This window comes from Ambystoma mexicanum, chromosome 2p, assembly GCF_040938575.1.
Source record: "Ambystoma mexicanum isolate Mex_15411 chromosome 2p, UKY_AmexF1_1, whole genome shotgun sequence".
In the NCBI taxonomy this organism is placed as follows: Eukaryota; Metazoa; Chordata; class Amphibia; order Caudata; family Ambystomatidae; genus Ambystoma; species Ambystoma mexicanum.
In genome coordinates, this window is record NC_090923.1 from 1427368453 (window position 1) to 1427382389 (window position 13937).

The following is a 13937-nucleotide window of genomic DNA, read 5'->3' on the forward strand; positions in this document are numbered from 1 at the left end:
TCCACCTCTGGCCCTGGGAACCGTTCCTCTTGTGCTTGTTCCTGCTCCACAGATGCTTTAATCACAACACCGTTATTGGTTTTGTCAGGTGCTTCTTGTTGGGACAGGGAGATGAGCTGGACACGCGACGTTTGCTTTTTAATTACTTCTTTTGCCTTCGCACCCCTATCACTTACGTCGACGACATTTTTCTTAATGTTCGTTTGCTCATTAACTGGACGCGCAGAGCCCGTATTACAGCTGGACAATCCTACAAGCTTGCGACAGGGTTTTGGAATCACGCCGGGCTTTTCATTTGATGATTCAGTCGATGGTGATAATCTAGGCAAGTCATAAGCTCCCGCGCTTCCTGTCCGGCAATTCGTTGGATTATTATGGCGCATCCATTTTGTGCATTCGATTACTGCATCAATTAAGCCTGCATTATCACCATTTGCCTGGCGAGCAAGTTCGCATAATCTGTTTTGAATTTAAGGAATGTTTCAGCTTCATAATCCATTCTGTGTGTTATTGCTTGAGAAAAGGTTTCTAGAGTTGAAATCTTTGCATTTACAGAAGCCAGAAGCGTCAATTGGTCACTCACAGCATCATGCAGGGATTCATACAATTTCATAAAAGGTAATAAGGCGATTGATGTTGCGGCCAATACATTATTGTGGATTTGAATTCCGGCCGCTGTGGAAAGCGAGCTTTTAGAGGGGGGGATCAGGCCTTTCTTGTTCAGAGGCATCTTGGTTCTCTCCAGGGCGGGCTCTCTTTTCCTTTCTCCGACCATTCAACTTAGAGTTGCTCATGACAGCTCTGGCCTCAACATCCTTTGAGCCTACTGATTCCAAGTTTGCGTCTGATTTTTGAAGTATCGAATTGTCTACGGCTGACATAGAACCCTCGGACCTGAATGACGTGTTCCAAGATGAATTCCCTACTAAATTGATGTCTGCCGGTTCTTTTCTAGATGAGTGTGCCATTTGATTTTGCCGAAAGCTGTCGTTTAAGCGCTCATAGGTTGCTAAAAAGTCGGCTTTTAGCCTTGTAGCTAACTTTGCTTCACGTCCTGAGAGTTCAGTCGATGGTACTTCTGTAGGTTTCTTACCTCTGGAAAAGTCTTGTGCTTTTTGCCTCTGAAGTGCCTGTATTTTATTTGTGCCCACGGCTTCAAGGCAGACCCCTTGACTAAGGTCTTTCTCCGCCGCTATGGCGATTTCAGGTATCCAGCAATTCAGTCGGCATGGAATCAAAACTTGTCCCCTCCCCCGAGTTTATTTCATTAACTGTGTTCAAGCCAACCGCTTTCATGGTACTGAAAGGTATTGAAGACATAGGTATGTTTTTTGTGTCAAATGGCAACATTGGAGAAAAAGGTGTGGACTGCATTCCTGCTCTTCTATGATCTGCCAGGGGGGGGGCAATGAGACCTTGGTCTGAGATAGGACATTTGGAATGTTAATACTCAACAAATCGAGGTCAGTTAATTCAAAGGGAGAGATTTGTGGGGTTTCATAAGCATCAATGTAGATTGAAGGCGAAAAAACTTTTTCCGGTTCAGCGATGCCGCTCTCAAATTTGTCTAGATGCATATTTTGGTGAGGTATTATAACATCATTACTTTCCTTTCCAGTATGAACAGTCTCTGGCTGCGGGAGACCTATTACCGCCTGTGACAAATAGACTAGGGAAGGCACTGTGCCTTTCAGTGGTCGGCTGATTTCCAGTCTATCCATATTTATAATTGACCCAGTTGAATCATTCGGCACAGACAATTCCACCAGGCTTACCTCCTTGTTTAGCCTCTGGGGTGGCTTCCTTCGATGTAACAGTGATTTTTGCCGAGTCTGCGGTCCCTCCTTCAATATCGTATTCACCATTTTGTATTGTGTTATGGCTGCAGCTCAGCCCGCTACCAGGATGTGATAGCGTACAATCGGGCAATCGGACGTGCAGCGGACTGCAGCAGACTGAACTCGTCTCCGAACTCTGCGCCGCGCTCCGCGCTGACACACAGCTTTTGTAGGCAGGTCCTCTGCCTTAAAGGAACAGAGTCCGTCGCAGCAGCTCCTCACAGGGACTCAGACACCGAGTTCTGCAGCAGACTGAACTCGTCTCCGAACTCTGCTTTTCATAAACTTTAACTTGTCATTAAAATAAGAGGCTTCGACTGAGGAAGCCATTAATGACTCGTCACAGTTCATGAAATGTCGAGCGTTGTGATAATAACAGTTACAGCGGAGCATCCAGCATTGCAAGAGTGGAGCCATGACGAAAGTCCTGTTACTTTCCCCCCAAAAGCACTGTGCCCAATTCCATTTGGTCTGTGCCCAATTCCATTTGGTCTCACCATAGCTCTCAACCATTTGTGTCGCAAGGGCGGGTGAAAACACCCAATTTTATTTTTGGCAGGTGAGAGGCCCATTGAAACCAATGGGCGTGCAGGAGGCTTGGCGGGTGAGGCAGCTGTTTACAAGGTAGGTGACACCCGTCAAAAGAGTCTGAGTTCAGAGCTATATCATATTTGTGCCCACAAATGGCCCACCCAAGCCCCACTACTTTTCTGGTAACATTACTAGTGGCATATGGCCATAGCTCTCAACCATTTGTCTTGCAAAGGCGGGTGAAATCACCCGATTTTGTTTCTGGCGGGTGAGACGCCCATTGGAATGAATGGGCGTGCAGGAGGCCTGGCGGGTGAGTCAGCCTTTTGCAAGGCGGGTGACACCCGCCAAAAGCGGGTGAGTTGAGAGCTATGCATATGGCATTTTAACACAACAAACAAATACAACTGCAGAATCGTTACAGATGCCATGTACTCATTGTTACAGAGTAGCCCTCCCATGTGTGTTGCCCCTTTAAGGGATGTGTCCCTCTTTTGAGCATTGCATACATGCCAACCCTCCCGATTTAGGCGGGAGACTCCCTATTTTTCAGTTAAAAATAATGCTATTTTTAACTGTCTCCTGCCTAAAATCATTATAACCCAAATGCAGTCTTATGGGAAAACTGCATTCTCCTGATTTCTGTTGTGAAATCTACCTCTCAGGGCTCCACAATGTTGGCATGTCTGGCATTGCCCTTTTAAGATGGGCCATGACCCCAAGCTAATAAAAGGGAGCCCTGCAGGCACGTGCAGAGGAATGGCTGCAGACTCCGAAACGGAATGACTTGAGTCCGTCTCTCATTAAGGACTGCAGGCCCACCCTGTACAAAAAGGGCCTGCAGGCCAGGTTACCAGGGGGCCCCCTTGCCAGGAAGGCACCCAGGGTCTGCATGTGCTGGTAGGTCTCGTCCTGCCACCCCTAGAGGCACAGGGCCTCATAGGTTCTGGTGTCCCATGGCATCTCAGGGGGGGCTGGTGCAATGTCCATGACCAGCCCCCACACATCAATCCTCCGAGGCACTGGACGTTCGTGGTACTGGTGTCCCAGAGTACCAAAGTGGGGGCGGTACGATGTCCATGACTAGCACCCCCCGTAACACTCATCTATTAGAGCTCTGTCCAGGCACTCTGTGTAATGTCTCACCCCCCTGGGAACATGGTATCTCCCAGGGCTCGTGCTCATGTCTCGTGGCAGAGACCATGTGACTAAACTAATAAAAGCGATGAGCAGCTTCCGGCTCATCAGGTTGTAACTAATGGACTAAGGAGTGCTGTGTCGTTCTTGCCAGCACCATGCTGGTACTGCATAGCTGGCTGAGGGCCTGTCCTGAAGGGCCTTCTACCGGGACAGTGCCTCTGCGGGGCAACGCTGTCCACGCCTGCTGGCAGCCACTTGAGTAGAGACCCTGCTGGGCAACTCTACCCGTGTACCCCAGCAGAGCCCCTGCTGTGCAATCCTGCTGGTGAACGCCAGTGCCCCTGCTGGGCAACGTTGGCGCCGTCTGTAATGGTGGCCTGCGTGCCCCCAGTCCATAGAAGAGCCTGTGTGCTCATGGGTTGGCAGGGTGCCCCTTGCCGGGGTATGATAGCTGGGTGCCCCCAGCATGTCAGCTGGGTGCCCCAGCCTTGGTCCGCCTGGCCTGACATAACACTCTGTCTAAGACACATCTGGGCCTCATTATAAGGATGGTGGTACGATAACAACAGTGCCGGTAAACTACCAGCACCATTGCTACCGTACCGCCATACTTCGAGTTGTGCTCGCTGGTGCCTGTCAGCCCGTCAGGTCTGACCTGGCGGGCAGAGTGGCACCCACGAGCACAGCATGTCTGATGCGCCGGCACCGTTATTAACAGTGCCGGCGCATCCAACATCCCCATTCCCATTGAGCCCTATAGGACTCAATGGGAATGGGGACTGACAGGTACTGGCACCCGGCAATGTAGAAATTACCGGATCCGGCAAAATCGGTATACCCCAGTAATTCCTCATTGCCGGGTCCCGGATTGTTTCATAAGTTTGGCGGTAGCCTGCAGTTTTACCGGCAAGGCCACTGCCAAACTTATAATGAGGCCCATTGTGATTACATGATCTGCCCAGGACCACACGTTAAATGGTGAAACCGGCATGTGGACAATTTAAGCAACTGAGCACATTTTCACAGATTTCGTTTTTATAGATATTTATTAAGGATTCCCTTTGCATTTCATGTGCTTAAATAATACTTTTTTTTATAGCAATGCCCTGGAAGCAAAGGACATTACCTAAGAAACTACCCTTTCATTATTAACTTTACACTATACATCATTATAGAAATATGTTGAGCAATAAGAGGATGGCTTTAGTTTTATTCTCTCCTTCCTGCACGCAAATTCACAATAGCATCATGCAGATTAATGTGAACCTAACAAATCCCCCTTGAGTAAAGCCATAGTAATTATTTCATAAAGCCTGCAGCATTATGCAACCTTCTCAGTGCTGATCACTCTCTAACATGCACATTTCTAAAGGGACAAAAGTCCCTGCTAATAGTCGCCCCTCTCCCATCAGTGCCTAATGGCTCACATTGAAATGCTTTGTTAACACAAAGCAACCTGAGAGCCCCTCTGCTACTGCCCAGAGCTCCTTGGGACATTGTCCTGGCAGAGGTTTCGGAAAAGGGTAAGGTGTCCTGCTGTCAGGACAATGAGTGTGTTGAGCAGGAATTGCTCAGCACACATTATCCTTCCAGCGGGACACCTTTCCGTTGGGCACCCTCTTTGACGGGAGAGGTGGCCCACTGACGAATGTCCCGGTCAGGCTCTCAAAAGAGCCTGTGGGGGGGGGAACGTGCATTTCCCGATTGAGGGGCTTTAACACAGCATATAAGACTTCCTCCATTAGGTTCTACACTTTTATTGTCAAAATGTTATATTCAAGAAAGAGCGTGAACAGTAATTTCAACAAAGTGATACATCCTCGTCATATACCGCCACAGATTCCTTACATAAATCAAGAAATGCAACCTTTCAAATACAATTTTCCATAAAAGAAGCACAAATAGAAACAACCACAAAGAGCAATACATAAGGAAAGTCGGTGGGTACAAGGTGTGTCTGTGACAGACAGCAACAGGAACATCGACAAGACGGAGCACACTTGACATCGACAAAGGCACTTGCCAGACATAGTCGTATTGGCATTAACTGCCCATTGATAGTTGCAGGTGCAAAATGGTGCAAGTACCTGGGCATCTAAGCAGTGCCTGTCAAGTTCCTAATATTATACAGAAGGCAAACCTGTTGGATTTGCCAATGTTAGGGAGAATTCTCATCTATGGCTAATTTCCCTCACCTAGTGAGTCCCCCAGCAGCTTTGCTGGACTTCTGGAGTTTATTTTTTTCTTGGTAAGAGTGAGAGCTTCCCCCCCACGCCCCCACTCTTACCTGTGTTCTGCTATGTGTTTCTTCCTGTTTTTGTGATTGTGGACTCTGAAGTACACCACTTCAGTAGCCCTCTTCTTTTTGTGTGTCACACAGCACCTTCAGTGCCGTGGCACAGGGTTGTCTTTAAGACTTCCCTCGACTCCATTTCTGAGGCGATTACCGTCCCCCAGAAAATGGTAAAGTTACCATTAACTTTACCACAGATCCAGTACGCCCTATCTTCCATGCAATACTGGAAAGGGTTAATTCGTAACCCATTTCATCTGTACCTCCTAGAGCATTGTTTCGCTCTTTTAACATTTAGACTTGCCTGGTGGCAGTGGTATCTACCCTAACTTTTCTACCTCGATTATATTAGATAAACGTGGTACTATTCTTGGTTATTATATTAGTCTCGAACATAAACCCGCTTGACCAAATCGTCTTTCTTTTGGCTCCGGTTGGGTTTATTCGCCATTTCTTTTTGTCAAAGTCCTTCTTGTGTTTTACTTTGCGCTGCAAAATAGGTTCTCCTTTTTTGTTCACTGTCTTTTGACGGGCTTCTGCTCAGAAGCCCTCCTCATGGCGCCTGGGTGTCTAGGTGGGCTGAATGTGAGGGAGGGGTGTAGTCACCCCCTGCACAGGGTATCCTAGGAAACCCAAGTCACACTTTGTCATGATTGGCCAGGGTCGTTGTACGGGCTGGACAACCCCCCTGCTGGGTGATTGACAGCCCGGCTGTGTGAATGGAGGTTTTTCACATAAAAAAGACAGGTCTATTGGGCTAGAAGTCAGAGAGTCACCACTGGAACTACAAGGAACCAAAGAGAAGCGGAGAGAATGACGGCTGCTGCAACTACCCCGTCCCGGTGAAGCCCTGCTGCAGTCCTGAGCTATCTTCCCTTCAACGACTTAGAGAAGATCCAGTCCGGAGTCTTCTTCCCTTGAGCTTGGTGGGGATAACCAGCTCACCTTCTACAGCCAGAGGATCCTCTTCCTTGGTCGAAATCACTGCACGCTGCCGTAGTGGTCCGGATAGCCATCTGAAGAGCCTCTCCTGTTTTTAAGGAGTACACCTTTTCTTCCTCGTCGCTGCTGCCAGCTTCATCCCTGTGTGGTGCAGATCCCCTTCAGATGTCCTCCTTCACAACGAAGCTCCAGGAATCGTGGGTCTGCGAGAAACCAACAGGAACAACTGCCAGGGCACCAGCTGCACCATTGGAACAAGGTACTGTGTTCTACTTGAGGAAACTGGGTGGATCCCTTTTCTTCATTTCCAAGGCTTGCCCTTGTCTTCCCTCCTTCTTATAACTTTTGCTTCCGAACATTGACAATATCGAAGTACTTATGGCTACGTTGAATCGTGAACTGTCTGACTGTGTGATCTTCGGCAACAGGCCCCGGTGTCTTTCGACCCTGGCTCCGGCCCTTTGACTTTTGAACTCCTATCTCTGAGTGTTTCTTGATTCTGCCTGCCTAACCAAAATATTGCCTGTGATTTTTGCCTCCAACTCCCTCTGGGTATCTCAGGTGCTAAGTGTGTTTTTTACCGGGGGGCGTGGCTACGAGAGCCATGTAGGAGGACGCGTTCTGGAGGAGCTCCCGAGATCCTACAACGATCCGGGCAAATATGTGCGGTACGACGGACCACTGACCACCGACGATACACATGCTGGTGTGTGAAGGTGCTGGCCACGCACTTTGAACCCCTGGAGGGCACAGGATTAACGGCGACGGAGATCGGTGACGACGAGTTAAAAGATGCCGGGAACAAAGGGCGGCTCAAAATGGCCGACCAGGACCCGGGACAGGAATAGAAGCGAGCTGCACAGTGGCCCAGCTGTGAAGGTGCACTGTACGCACACTGGCTACTTGAGCAGCCGGTTGACTCCCTGAGTCATGTCGAGCAGGCCAGTGCGACCGAAGGTGAAACAGCCCACCTTAGACGACTTCACTAGGACGTCCCCGAGCCAGGACACTACCAAAAGTAAGGATGCGCTGGCTGCGAGTGGCGCGACGTCTTCGTGCACCAACCAAGAAATCCTGGCGGCGATTGCGGATCTGAGGGCGGCCTGGGAATCAAAGCTGGAACTGGCTGTCACTGAACTAAAAACGGCGTTGGACCGCAAGGTTGGAGAGGTCCAAGAGGACGTTAATTTGCTACGACAGGATGTCAGGGCCCTGGCGGAGCGCACGGAGTCCCTCGAAAAAGAAGTTGGCCCGAATACTGCAGATTGCGCCACCCATAAGGCCGATTTGCACGCCCTGACACAAAGGGTGGGCAACCTTGAGAGCAGAGCGGAGGAGGCAGAGGGACGAGCCCGTCGCAACAACATCCGCATCGTGGGCCTACCGGAGGGGATGGAGGGCCGTGACCCTACGGATTTCATCGAATCCATGTTCTTACAGGAGGTACCTGGAGGGGCCCTATCTCAAGGATTTGCAGTAGAAAGAGCACACAGAGCCCTAACGAGGAGGCCGCCTCCGGGGAACCCGCCTAGGCCTATGATCGCCAAAATCCTCAACTACCGCGACCGGAAGAGGATACTGGAATACTTCCGTAAAGGAGGGACGATCGCGAGAGGAGCGGCAAACATCACGGCTTATCCAGATTATACCTTGACTGTACAGCGTAGTCGCATGAACTTTGGGTCTGTAAAGCGGAGGCTGAGAGAAGCGGGCCACAAATACATGTTACTTTATCCTGCAAAATTGAAGGTCATTCATACACATAAAACTTTGTTTTTTGAGACCCCGGAGGATGCCATGGGATGGCTCGATGCGCAAGGATGCCCCCAGGAATCAGAAGTTCGGCCCAGAAAGGGCTCGGAAGAGATACAGGAAGCGTAAAATGGCGTCGCAAGATGGCGTGGTTCGTGGGACTTGAATATAGTTGGTGTGACACCTTCGGTAAAGAAGGTCAGATGATTGCACTATTTGTCAAAGACACTGTGATTAATGTTTATTTGACCGGGAGCCTTACAGGGCGATACTCTTTACCCCACAATAGTTTTAGTTGGGTGGCCACTAGGGTGACCTCACCCTACTGGGCTCCGTGCACCGACCGGTGCACGCGGAGCTAGATGTGGGGGTGCCTGAGCTCTGAGGCTGGAGCTGGGCAGCAGTTGGGGTGTGTGATGTTGGGGAAGGTACGGGGGGGAGGGGAGGGAAGCAGGGGTTTTGTTGTGTGTATAGTTAAAGGGAGTTTGAGCTTATATGAGGAGCTACTGGACCGAGACGCCATCTGTGTCACGTGGGCAGTTGGGAATCGCTACATGGGAGGCAGGAAGAAACGCACTTGCCATGGGAGACCTTAAGATTGTCACCTGGAATGTCAGGGGACTTAATAGTTATTTAAAAAGGAACAAAGTTATGTTGTACCTCAAAAGACAGAGGATTGACATTGAACTACTGCAAGAAACACACCTGACCCGGCACAAGCTGGAACTGGTGGGGAAAAAGTGGAGTGGCACGGTGGTGGGCTCCCCGTACTCTGCCTATGCTAGGGGAGTGCTAATCTGGGTAGCACCGCACGTTCCGCTCAGAGTTACACGGGAGGAAGTGGACACGGAGGGCAGGCTGGTCATGCTCAGAGCCCTGGTAGAGAACAGAGAGGTTTGTATTATTAACACATATGCTCCCAACCAGAATGCTGCTGCATACTTCAGATCCCTATGCACTCGTCTGGGCACATGTGTGGGGGGAGCGATTATTTGGGGAGGGGACTTTAACTGTGTTCTCGACCCAAGGGCGGACAGGTCCGACGGTAAGTTTGATCGGCCCACCCCGGCGGCCAGAGTATTACAGACATTGCTGGGCGACTTTGGGCTGGCGGATGTTTGGAGACTGAAATACCCTGATACCTCGCAGTATTCTCACTACTCTGCCCCACAGCACCTACACACGAGATTGGATTACTTCTTTGCCATGTCAGAAGTGGTGATGGCGACCACTCAAATTGAATATAGAGCGAGGGTCCTGTCGGACCACTCGCCCTTGGTGTTGACCTGGCAGTATGGCCGCCCTCGTGCGCAGATACCTACATGGCGCCTCCGTGCGGAGGCGCTTACGGACTCGGTCTTCAGGGAGGACATCAGGGAAGCGATTCAGCGGTACTTTGAGGTTAACACGGGCAGTGTAGATTCGGCTGGAACACTTTGGGAGGCATTCAAGGTTGTGTTGCGAGGGGACGCCATTTCCAAGTCAAAGGGCCTGCAAGGTGGGGTTCTGATAGAGCTAGAGAAGGCGGAGAGACAACTGGAGCGCGAATGCAGCAAGGCAGGAGGGGACGCAGATTTAGTACTTGAGCTGCAGCAGCGGTGTTCAGAGCTTTGGGAGAGGCTCTGCAACCTTAACTACAGAAAATATGTTGAGAGGCAGCATGCGGGTGGAGACAAAACTGGCCGCCTACTGGCATGGCTATATAAGAGAGAAACCCCTAGGCCCCCGATCAGGATGATAGTTAGAGAGGACGGGGAGGAGGTAGACACCCAAGAAGGAGTTAATGCAGCCTCTTTGATTATTATAGAGCACTGTATGAGGACAAAGGGGGAGGAAATCAGGCAGAGATCAGAAACACATTGGAAGACATAGAACTGCCCAGGATTAGTGATGAAGAGAGGGAGGAGCTGGACACACCTATTACACTGGAGGAACTGGAGGAGGTAGTGAAACTATTGCCCACTTGCAAGACCCCGGGCACAGACGGACTCCCGAGTGAGTTTTATAAAGTGTATAGGGCAGAGATACTCCCTCCGATGCTAGAGATGTTCAACGAATCTTTCGAGAAGGATCGGTTACCGGAAACGCTCAGAGAAGCGCTGATAGTGCCGCTCCCCAAGCCTAACAAACCGAGACAAAGCTGTGGATCGTATAGGCCGCTGTCGATGCTGAACCAGGACAGCAAGATCCTGACGGCGGTCCTGGCCAATAGGCTATGAAGGGTCATCAGTAAACTGATACACCCGGATCAGACAGGCTATGTCCCCAATAGAAACATAACCCATAATCACAGGCGACTCCACCGGGTGATTGAAGAGGGGAACAGAAGTGATGAAGAGATGGTGGTAGTGTCCCTAGATGCAGTTAAGGCATTTGATTCAGTGAGGTGGCCGTGGTTGCTGGCGGCCTTGGAGGGGTACGGGTTTGGGCCTGGCTACGTGGGGTGGGCGAAACTGCTGTACAGCGAGCCACTGGCCAGGGTGCGCACGGGATCAGTGATATCCAAAAGGTGGCGACTTAGTAGAGGCACCAGACAGGGATGCCCCTGGACTCCGATGTTGTACATATTGGCCCTAGAGCCCCTAGCGGTGTACCTCAGACAACAATATGACTTGGTTGGCATCGAGGTGGGAGGAGAGAACCATTTGATATCCCTATATGCTGATGATCTGTTATTGTACCTGAAGTATTCAGAGGAAAACCTCCAGTTCATTTTAGAGGTCATGGAAAAGTATGCGGAGCTGTCCGGCATAGCGGTTAATCCCGGTAAATCGAGCATGTTTCCACTGGGGAGCTTCGCAGGAGTCCCTCTGGAACGATTACCGGTGTTGCCCGTGCCCTGGGCAACTGAGTCCTTCCGCTACCTCGGAATTGATGTATATCATACTGTGAAGGAAAAACACTTGCACAATACCGAGGCGGCTGTGAAGAAAATCCGCGAGACTATGCAGTTTTGGGAGAAGCTGTCATTGGCTATGATGGGCCGAGGGGCGATGCTCAAAATGGTGGTCCTGCCTAGGCTTTTGCACTTTTTCAGTAACATACCATACCTGATACCCAGGAAGTTCTTTGTCAAACTTGACAGTGTATGCAGGGACTTCCTGTGGCACGGCATCCGCAACAGGGTGGCCCTGTGGAAACTGCAAAATTTCCACGATAGGGGAGGCATCAAGCTGCCGAATTTTGAGGCCTATTATGTGGCCAGCCAGTTGCAATACGTGACTAAATGGCTCTCTGATGAGGAGACTCCCGAGTCTACGCTGGTTGGGCGGGACTGCGCCCCGTTCTACCTAAAAGAGATTGTCTGGGTCCCTAGATCGGACTTGCATGGACGCCCAAGTATGTTGCTGCTGGGGTGGAGAATTTGGCGCAGAGCGTGCCAGTTGATAGAGAGCCCGTGCCCGTGTTCCCCACAGGTGCCACTGGTCGCCTTAACTATGGGGGACAGCCAGCTTAGGAAAATTATCAGGACATATTGGGAATCGGTTGGGCTGGCCACATTGGGAGACATATGGCAGGATGGGGCCATTAGGGAATTCGAAGACCTGGGAGAAGAAACAGGGCTGCACGGGGGCCAATATGTTACGTATCTAAGGTTGGTACAGATCATCCGTAAGACTTGGCCGGAGACGGTGCTGGCAGAAGATACGGACGCACTGATCGGAACAATATATGATATATCAGAGGGCGGACATGAGATCTCCAGATTATATGAGGTGGTGATGACCCGGGTGGGGAAGGACTTGATGGATTTGAGGCTGGACTGGGAAGCGGAAGTGGGGGCGCAGTTGACTGATGGGATGTGGGAACGGGCCATGGGATACCATAAGAAAGTGTCCAGGAATGCTAGATTGCAGCAAATACAGCTATACATTACGCATAGAGCATATATGACCCCGAAGAAAATAGCCAAGTTTGCGAACGCAGGTAGACAAGCATGCCCGAAATGCGATGAAGAAGACGCAGACATGACACATATGTTCTGGTCCTGCCCAGTGATTGAAGGCTTTTGGGGGGAAGTGGCACAGAAATTAGCAGACAAGGGGGTCCTGCTACGCATTGACACGGCCTGGGCCTGCCTCCTGGGAGGGTTCCCCAGACCACGGAACACCAAACATCTCGGGAAACTGAGAGACCTGGCGTATGTACTTGCTAAAAGGAGGATAGCCATGAGTTGGAAGCAACGCCATGGGCCAAGAATAGAGATATGGTGGCGAGACCTGCAGAAGTGGGCGGAGGCTGAAACAGTGGTATGGCAGGAAGCATGTAGCAATTGCGGGGAAGAAGATGTGGGCAACCTAGCGGCTTGGAGGATGTTAATCACGGGACTGTTTGGCACGGAAATGGACCCTGCTGCTTCTGAGGGAGGCGACGCCCGGCCACACCAAGTGTACACAGAACTGTAAGGTTGATAAGCTCTTGGGGGGGGGGGGGGTTTGAAGTGCAGTAACGTGGGATTAACTGATGTTTACGGTTGTATTGTATAATGCTGCAAGTTTGGTTTGTATTGTTTTATTTTGAAAATAAAAAATATTTTTTTTTTTAAAAAAAAGTGTGTTTTTTACCCCAGTAGCATTTCATGTCACGGATACGCGTTTATTTAGTAGACCGAACTGTCAAAAAGTGATCGCAATCGTATTCGTGGTAACGTGTTTTGTTCGTAACACTGGTTCATTCAAACACAGGGTACTTACCATGAGACTTACTGTACAAAGTGAATTGGTTAGTTGTGGTATATTTAACATGTGTTTTTTCTTTGAGTTTAATAGAAGTGTTGTGTTAATAACGAATGGTTTAAAAATAAATGTACTTATATTTTTCTACCTGAAACCTTGAGTCAGTGTTTGCTTGAGTCACAGTAATTGTGGTCCCTTTGTGTAATCTCTGCTACTGCTCATATACTCTTGAGATAAGCCTGGCTGCTCCGTGACTGCTACCACTCTGACCTAGTAGTAGAGGCTTGTACCAAAGGAAAAACTTGTATTGCCACCTGTAGTCTTAATTGTGTGTAGTGGTCCCTAAGGGCACTGCACAGGGTTCTGCCTAACAGCCAATGTTTGTGCTTAACAGGACTTCAATTAAATAAACACAGAGTGCTTATAAATCAAGTGGCTGAATGCAGACCTGGCTTCAGCAATTTTATTGCACCAGTAGTGTGTTTTCAGCACCAACTAAGTTTGCAAGCTGTGTGCCAAACAAAATCGACAAGTTATGGGGCCCTCCTCATATGCCGACACCTAAACGGTTTCTGTCAAAGAGGCTGATTCCTTAAAAGTAGGTACTGGAACAAGAAAGAGAAACATGAAGGTAATGTGCCCGAGAGATATGTGTCGAAATGAGCATTTCTACAGATAAAGTTGACTTCCTTAAATAAAACACATGGGCCTCATTACGAGGTTGGCGGTAACCGTGCTGTTAAAAATGGCGCCTCTGCTGCCAAA